Below are 7677 nucleotides of genomic sequence, written 5' to 3'. Positions count from 1 at the left end.
AACTGTAAGTTCATTAAACCCTTTTCACTCTATAAATTACCCAGTGCTGGGTATATCTTTATCAGCAGTGTGAAAACGGACTAATACACCAAGTATTACAGACTGAATGTTTTATCCCCCCAAAATTCATCTACTGAAAACCCAACCCCCAATACAATGGTATCAGGAGGTAGGGCTTTTGGGAGGTAATTAAGTCATGAGGTGGAGACCTCATGAATGAGATCAGTGTCCTTAAGAAAGAGACCTCAGAGAACTCTTCAGCCCCTTTTCTAACATGTGAGGACACAATGAGAAGACGGCCACTATGAACCAGGAGGTGACACTTCACCAGACACCAGATTTTCCAGGGCCTTGATCTTGGACTTTCCAGCCTCCTGAACTATGAGAAATAAATGTGCGCTGTTTAAGCCACCCAGTCTATGGTCTTCTGTTACAGCAGCTGGAATGGACAATGACACTGAGTGTGATGGTTAGGTATTAACTTGGCTGGATTAAGGAATGTTTGGAAACCTGGTAACGCATTCATTTTGGGTGTGCCTGTGAGGGTATTTCCAGAGGAGATTAGCATGCGAGTCTGAGTGGACCAAGTGGGGAAGAGCCACACTGAATGTTGAGTGGATACTATTCAATCTGCTGGGGGTCCAGAGAGAACAAAATCAGAGAAAAGGTGAATGGGTCAATCTGTCTGCTGGAACTGAGTTATACTATTCCTCTCCTGTTATTGGACAAGGACTCCAGGCTCTCAAGCCTTTGGACTCCAGTATTTACACCAGTGGCCCCTGGGTTTTCAGGCCTTTGGCCTTGGCCTGAGAGTTACACCATCAACTCTCCTGGTCCTGAGGCCTTCAGACTGGGATTAAGCCACGCTACCAGCATCCTGGGGTATCTGGCTCGCAGACAGCCTGTCACAGTACTTCTCGGCCTCCATAATCACGGAGGTAATCCTATTGATTCTCTCTCTGCAGAACCCTGACGAATTCACTGAGTAAACTCTAGGACCTGGCAAACACACATGCTCCCCTTCTAGATTTCTAACAGCATGGAGAAGGCTGACCCACATCTTGACTATTCTATTTATGATCTGTACAGCAACCCTTACCATATAAACACAGCACCAGGCTGTGGCACAGTCACAACCCCATCCTTTTATTGTCTACACCGTTTTTTCCCTTCTTGAGAGTTGTTGAGAGTTGTCAAGAGTTGTGCAAAGAAAGCAAGTTACCTGTGTTTCCACCCAAGCATGTAGGAAGAACAGACGGCAACAGGGCAAAGGAGGGTAGGGGTTGGGGGGCTGTGGCGGGGCGCAGGGAGGGGGCAGTAATAACATCCACCTGGAAGGGAGATTGCTGTGGGCTTGACTCCTCCGCAGATGAGCTGTGTGACCTTGCAGAAGTTACTCAGTATCTCTGAGCTTCAGAGTCCTCAAAGGTAAAGTGGGAATGACAGTAAACACACTTCACAGGACTGTTTGGAGGATGAGATGTGCTCAGAGGGAGTGTAGGGTAGGTCCTTAGTGAAGAGTTGCTCTCCTGTGACGGCAACTCAAAAGCTGTATGTGTTCACCTGGGTCACCTGTATTTCACCGTAACTGCCTCAGGCAGGTTCAGAGGAGGTTTCTCCTGTCCAGGACACCTTCTCTAAACAGTGTCCATCCTCAGGCTGCTTTTCAGCCTGGGGCCCCAGCAGAGGCTTCTAGGAGGGAGCCATGAACGCATTCCCTGAAGTGCCTGCCTTTCTGCTCATGATAAATTTAGACAGGAGGCGAGTGGATCACCTGAGGTCAGGAGTTAGAGATCAGCCTGGCTAACATGGTGAAACCCTGTCTCTACTTAAAATACAGAAAATTAGCTGGGTGTGGTGGCGGGCACCTGTAATCCCAGCTATTTGGGAGGCTGAGGTGGGAGAATTGCTTGAACCTAGGAGGAAGAGGTTGCAGTGATCGTGCCACTGCACTCCAGCCTGGGTGACAAAGCGAGACTGTCTCAAAAAAAAAAAAAAAAAAAAAAGTAGACAAGAGGAAGGCCCAGCCAACAGCAATGAAAAGCAGCACTTCAGCACCTGGTGTTCTTCCTACAGGGCCCTCAGGTCGCACACCCAGGAAAACAGTTGGTGGAGAACTGGAGAAAAGTTTCCCTTCGTTCTGCCTGGCAGGCTGTATTTCAGAGGTGGTACTCGGCAGAGCATCTTCAGGCCTTTCCCAATCCATTTAAGGACAACAAAGAGGAATGAAACATATTTCCACTCCCGCTCCCCTTGCTCTCCCTCCTAGCTCCTCCCCTTGCCATTCTTCTTTGCTTTTCTGTTCCCATTTCCTAACTCCAGTAGCTCTTTCAAAGTATCCTGATACCAACTGGACCACAGAAAATGTTATTTTTTCCTACTCTCCAAAAGATGACTCTAATAATAATTTTAAAGCAGAAACTTCAAAGCCAAGGTAATACATTTTTTAAAACAGCTTCATTCTTTTAAATGAAAAAGTCCTATATGTTATTGTGAAAAAAGGAATCAAATAGTCCATATGTATATATCATAAAGCCCTCCATCCTCACTTATTTTCCTCAATTGCATTCCCTTGAAGTGAGCACCACTAAACAGTTTGGCGTACATCTTTCCAGATATTTCTAACTTGGTCACTGAACAGCTACACAGTGATTGCCTACAATGTTCTAGGCAGGGCAGTGTGCTAGGTCCCCTGGGGCCCAGTGGTGAGCAAACACAAATCTATATGTTGGGCTGGGTGCAATGATGCACACCTGTAATCCCAGCACTTTGGGAGGCTGAGGTAGGAGGATCCCTTGAGACCAGGAGTTCAAGACCAACCTCAGCAACACAGTGAGACACTGTCTCTAGAAAAAATTAAAAAATTAGCCAGGTGTGGCGGTGTGTACCTGTAGTCCCAGCTACCCAGGAGACTGAGGCAGGAGGATTGTTTGAGCCCAGGAGGTCAAGGCTGCAGTGAGCTATGATTGCACCACTGCACTCCAGCCTGGGCAACAGACTGAGACCCTGTCTCTTAAAAAAATCGATATACATATCTATGTGTGTGTGTGTCTGTCACATATATTAGCAAAAAATAAGATAATACTTTTCATTAAATAATATCTCAGAGTCACTTTTTCATGTTAGTGGCTCAGATAATACATATTGATGATTTTTAATAGCTGCATCATATTCTGTTGTAAGGATATACCAAAATGCAAACAACCTGTGTATACTGTGTTAACAACAAGCTGCATTTTCTCTGCTTGTGGAATGTTGAGCAACCTGCTTCCTGTATCCTGCTTGAGCAGGACCTGGTACAGTCTGAACAGGGATGCTTTGGGGCCTGTCCCCAGAGTAGAGAGATAGCCGGCTGAGTGGACTGACATTTGGACCCCTTCAACAGGCAGACAAGTCCAGCACCAGGAGCATGGTGTGCCTGCCCAGGGTGCCCAGCTGACCAGTGACATGGCTGAGTTCGTACCCAGGTCCTCCTGACTCCAGAGCTCCAGCTAACACCGCTCCCATCACCCCCTGCTGCCCGGAAAGGCAGTTGTGCGCTCTCTCTCTCTCTCTCTCTCTCTCTCTTTCTTCACATCGCTGGGTGTCATCCTGCCTGCAGCGCTCCTTCATGCAATAAATTCTGCAGACTACTGATTAAACAAGGGGAAGGGAAGGGGAGAAAATAAACTGGAGGTCAGGAAAATGCAGCCAGAGGAGGTTAGAGTGCATGTGTGCATGTGTACGTATGTATGTGTGTGTGTGTTCTTAAAATTAACCACTTTTTTTGTGCCTGACAATGGGGTGGCCTGCGCACAGGCCACAGGCATGTGTGTACACGTGTGTCCAGGGGCATGGTCAGTGAGCACCGCCCCCCCTCAGTGGTTATAGGCAGCAACTACTGATGTTTTAAGCAGTTAGAGGAGATACAAGAAGCTCCGCTCCCTCTTCCTCCCCATTATCTGCCCCCAATCCCCTCTTTGATGCTGCTAATGATTAGTCATTCTTAGCCCTCAAGTTCAATCTCCTCCCGGAGATACCCTCCTAGGCGAGGGCACTGCGACTACACTGAGGTTCGGCCCACTCCTGGGCAGCTTCTTAGCTGGGTGGCGAAAACAAAAATGCCGCCTAATTGGTCACTGGCCCTTTCTCATGAATGAAGGAGGTTTCTGTTTTAAGAAATAGTGACTCCTCAGCCGTTGATTCACTGCCCACAGGGAGACTTTGAGCAGACGCTTCCTAGGCTCCGTAGAAATTTGCATACAGCTTCCACTTCCTGCTTCAGAGCCTGTTCTTCTACTTACCTGGGCCGGGAGAGGGGAGGGAGGCCCAGGGCGACCCAAGGTGGAGAGAGACGAGAAGCCGCCGAGAGCCGACCACTCTCCGGGCCCGGTCTGTCTGTCCGTGGTGGTTCTAAGGTAAGTTACTCGGAGTTACCACTTGCCTGGTCTTATTTCTTCACCTCTGACCTATTTTCCAAAGCACGCTGTTTCTCCTTTACTGAAACGTTCTGCCTCTCCTTTCCTCTGTCTTCCTCTCCCCTCCTTTAACTTGTTCGCACAGAGACCATCTTAGCTGAGAAAATGACAGCAAAGTTTGTGCTGCAAGGATGCGTTGCTGGTGTAGTATTTCAGGCCTGCGAGCCCCGCCGAGTTAACCCTTTGAGGAGAGGAGGCTCCACACGGGGACAGCTCGGAGCTGCCTGGGAACCATTCGTTTGGGTACTTCGTGACCCCACACGTTTCTATCAAGAATTCAGGCCCCACTTCTCCAAGGAGAGAGCCAGGGATGGCAAAGATTAAGTAATTGGCTTTCAGCCCCAGAACACGTCAGTGGCAGAGTTTTCTCGATCCCTGTTTCGTGCAGGGGAAAAAGAAAATCAACAGCGCATTCTTGGGCCAGGAAGTTCTGCTGAGCTCTGTGCTGGCTCTGAGCCGCCTCCCTGCCCCTCTCCGCAGCCGCCCTCCAGCCCTCCCAGGCTGGCGCTGGAGGGAGCCTTTGGGAACAAGGGGGAGAAATGCCAGAACTTGATCTTAGAAGCTAATCAAGCTTCTTGTGACTTTCAAGTTCAAGATGCTATCTTAGAATAGGGGGCCTTTTTTTTTTTTTTTTTGTAAGGAATAGGAGAATAAGAGGCCATTTTTTTTTTAAAAGGACAAGAAACTTGGTTTCAAATTCTTCACGTCTTGTGGTTCCATGACTTAGGCAATTCACTCTGACTCCACTAAGCCTGGATTTCTTCATCAGTAAATTGATGGGGGGTGGTGATCTAACACGAGTGTGTCAAATTCCCTTATAAAACAAAGCCAGGATAGTCCCAGAGGGGTAGTGGTAGTGGGTGGTCTTCAAGACTTGTTTTGTTTACCGATTATTCACATATTTTAATTTTACCTCCCACTACCAGTTGGTTACCCCCTTGAGGAAAGGACTTTTGTTGCCTGATATTTTTCTACCCCCCAGAATTCAGCATGCTACCAAATGCCTAGTAGCACCCCGCTTCCATGTCAACTGCTTTGATTTCTGTTTCACTCCTCTGCTCTCAAGGCAAAAGGTAAAGCAGCAGTCAGGGTGAAAGGCCGGGAGAGGCTGGGGGACACGTGTCTCTGCCGGAGGGCTGCCTGGAATTGAGGCCTTATTATTGGCTCTAGCCAAATAGGAGAAAACAGGGAGTTTCTCGAATTAGTTCATGTCCCATTTGGGTTACCCAGGAAGGACAGTCCGTGCTATTCCCAACAGAGTTAAGGCAGGCCAGAGAACTGGCAGACAAGCCCAGCTCCAGAAGCCAGAGTTACTGCTGTAGCTGGACCTGGAAACCACTCCTCAGTTGGACCACTCACTGTGTGTGGGGCCTTTAATGGGAGGGGAAGGGAAACTGTGAAACACATCCTAATACCATGTAAGGGTGATGACTGTGATTAGAGACATTATTAGATGGCGGATACACAGAATCCTTAACTTTTTCCAGACCGTGACTTAAAAAAAAAAGTTATTGTTTCTTTCTGGGAATTACTTGCCATCAATACAGTTCAAATAGGCCCTAGCTGACCAGGATGGGCTGGTGCAGAGCTTTTGGTATTGCTAATCTGTTTTTGTGGGATGTCCTGGTGTAGTCTATGTCATGTTTTTAGGCATTTCTGTCTATTCCCCTGGGATGAAAGGACAGGAATTTCAAGATAGTTCACCTGCAATGAGTTCCTGATTTTATTTTCAAACAATGATGCACCATTATCTGAAAGCAGGCTAACTGTTGTGCACTTGCCAGCCTCGCTCTAATCCTTAAAGGCCACACACCACAGTCATTCTTAATCTGCTGCTGCAGCTACCAGTCACTCCATGACGGAGCATCAAAAGATGGATAATGTAGTTACTCTGCTCTGTTCATTGTGTGGGGTGGGCTAAACAGGAGTGAGGTCTGGGTAATGTACCAACATGTCGGATAGAAAGGTTCTTAACTCAGGGTTACTCGTTTTTGGAGGGTGTAGAGACAGGAAATGTTAAAGCCTGCTTCTCCCGGGATTAAGGAGTTAGTGACTTTCAAATGCTCTGAAAATAAAAAGAAGAGGAGAAGACAGTCATATTTGCAGGCATTCTTCCAACAGGCATTCAGAAAGATTATGGTGGGGTAGTTTGTCTAAATTAAATCTATGTTTTACACATTGCAGAATGGAAATCTCAGGAATATCCTGAATTCAAATCATTTTTCTGCTGCAGGCAATTTTAGATGAGCTTCTAAAAACATATATGAATTGCAGGCAACTGCTGCAGGAAAAAAGAGAACACAGATGAGGCACATTCAACTTTAAATTCCTTTCAGAGCCAACGAAATGACCCCTAATGTTTGATCACATTTCCTTATCAAAACAATCCTGCAGTCTGAAGGATTTTTCCGTGAGAAAGTGTCTGAGGATTGGAATCAAGAAGCTGCCCCCCTGGGCCTCTCCTGTTTCTTCCGAATGCGTTGTCACCAAGATATATTTAGTTCATGAAACCCAGGCTGTCCTTTCTCCCACTGACAGTCTTTGCCTCCCGTGTCCAGCAGGCCTCCTAGGAGCACACATGTGCTTGGCCGTGACTAAGCTCACTCTGTAGCTGTGTGTGCACTCCTTGTGTGTGCACAGACTTTCCCGGATACCAGAAGTTGTAGACTGGCTGAAGAAGGGTGGGCTTCCATCCATCGGGTGATCCTTAGGTCTGTGCTGGTTTGGCTTGGCTCCCTGATAAGGCAGCTGAACTCACGCGGAGGGCCAGGACTGACCGAAGTTCCCAGCCTGTGCCCCTCTCCTCGCACCCCACAGACCGAGGCTGCCTGGGGTCTTGGCAGCTCCCTCAGCAATGAGGGATACTTGTCTCCGCTGCCTCATTGTTTCCCTGCAGTCAGGATGTCAATGTTTTTTCCCTTTCCCCTTCCCAGAGTCAACAGGTCTCCCTCCCAGCTCTTAACTTTCTTCCTACTCTGAGCTGTCTGTCCAAACTCTTCCTGGCCTCCCAGCTTACCCTATGATCCTCTTGCCTTTTACCTATATTCATTCTTTCCCTTCCCTTCCAGCTGCCCCTTCTCATACCCAGCACTACATACAAATTACAAGTTAATTAAGTGTCTCTCCTACACCAATAAAAGGCAAATACAAAAAAATCCTTCAGCATTTCCCCACTTTCCTTACTTCTCTTCCATTCTCCTTCCTTCCTTTCTCTCCCTTC

General features: G+C 47.6%; 1 protein-coding gene across 2 annotated transcripts in view; it reads left to right on the top strand.

Annotated features, from left to right (window-relative positions):
* Positions 1–3549: 3549 nt before the first annotated feature.
* TRAF3IP2 (TRAF3 interacting protein 2) overlaps positions 3550–7677 on the top strand; it is a 49234-nt gene continuing 45106 nt past the window's right edge. The window contains exons 1-2 of one of the 2 annotated variants that reach the window (XM_017847097.1): positions 3550–3699; positions 4197–4397. The gene's annotated coding sequence lies outside the window, so the exon portion shown is untranslated. Of the gene's footprint in view, positions 4398–7677 lie in introns of both variants that reach the window. The other variant, XM_017847096.1, reaches the window with a different exon arrangement.

Source organism: Rhinopithecus bieti, unplaced genomic scaffold (assembly GCF_001698545.2).
Source record: "Rhinopithecus bieti isolate Rb0 unplaced genomic scaffold, ASM169854v2 scaffold_26504, whole genome shotgun sequence".
Taxonomy (NCBI): domain Eukaryota; kingdom Metazoa; phylum Chordata; class Mammalia; order Primates; family Cercopithecidae; genus Rhinopithecus; species Rhinopithecus bieti.
The sequence above is the reverse complement of the archived record's forward strand: the minus strand, read 5'-3'. Positions and strand labels throughout refer to the sequence as shown.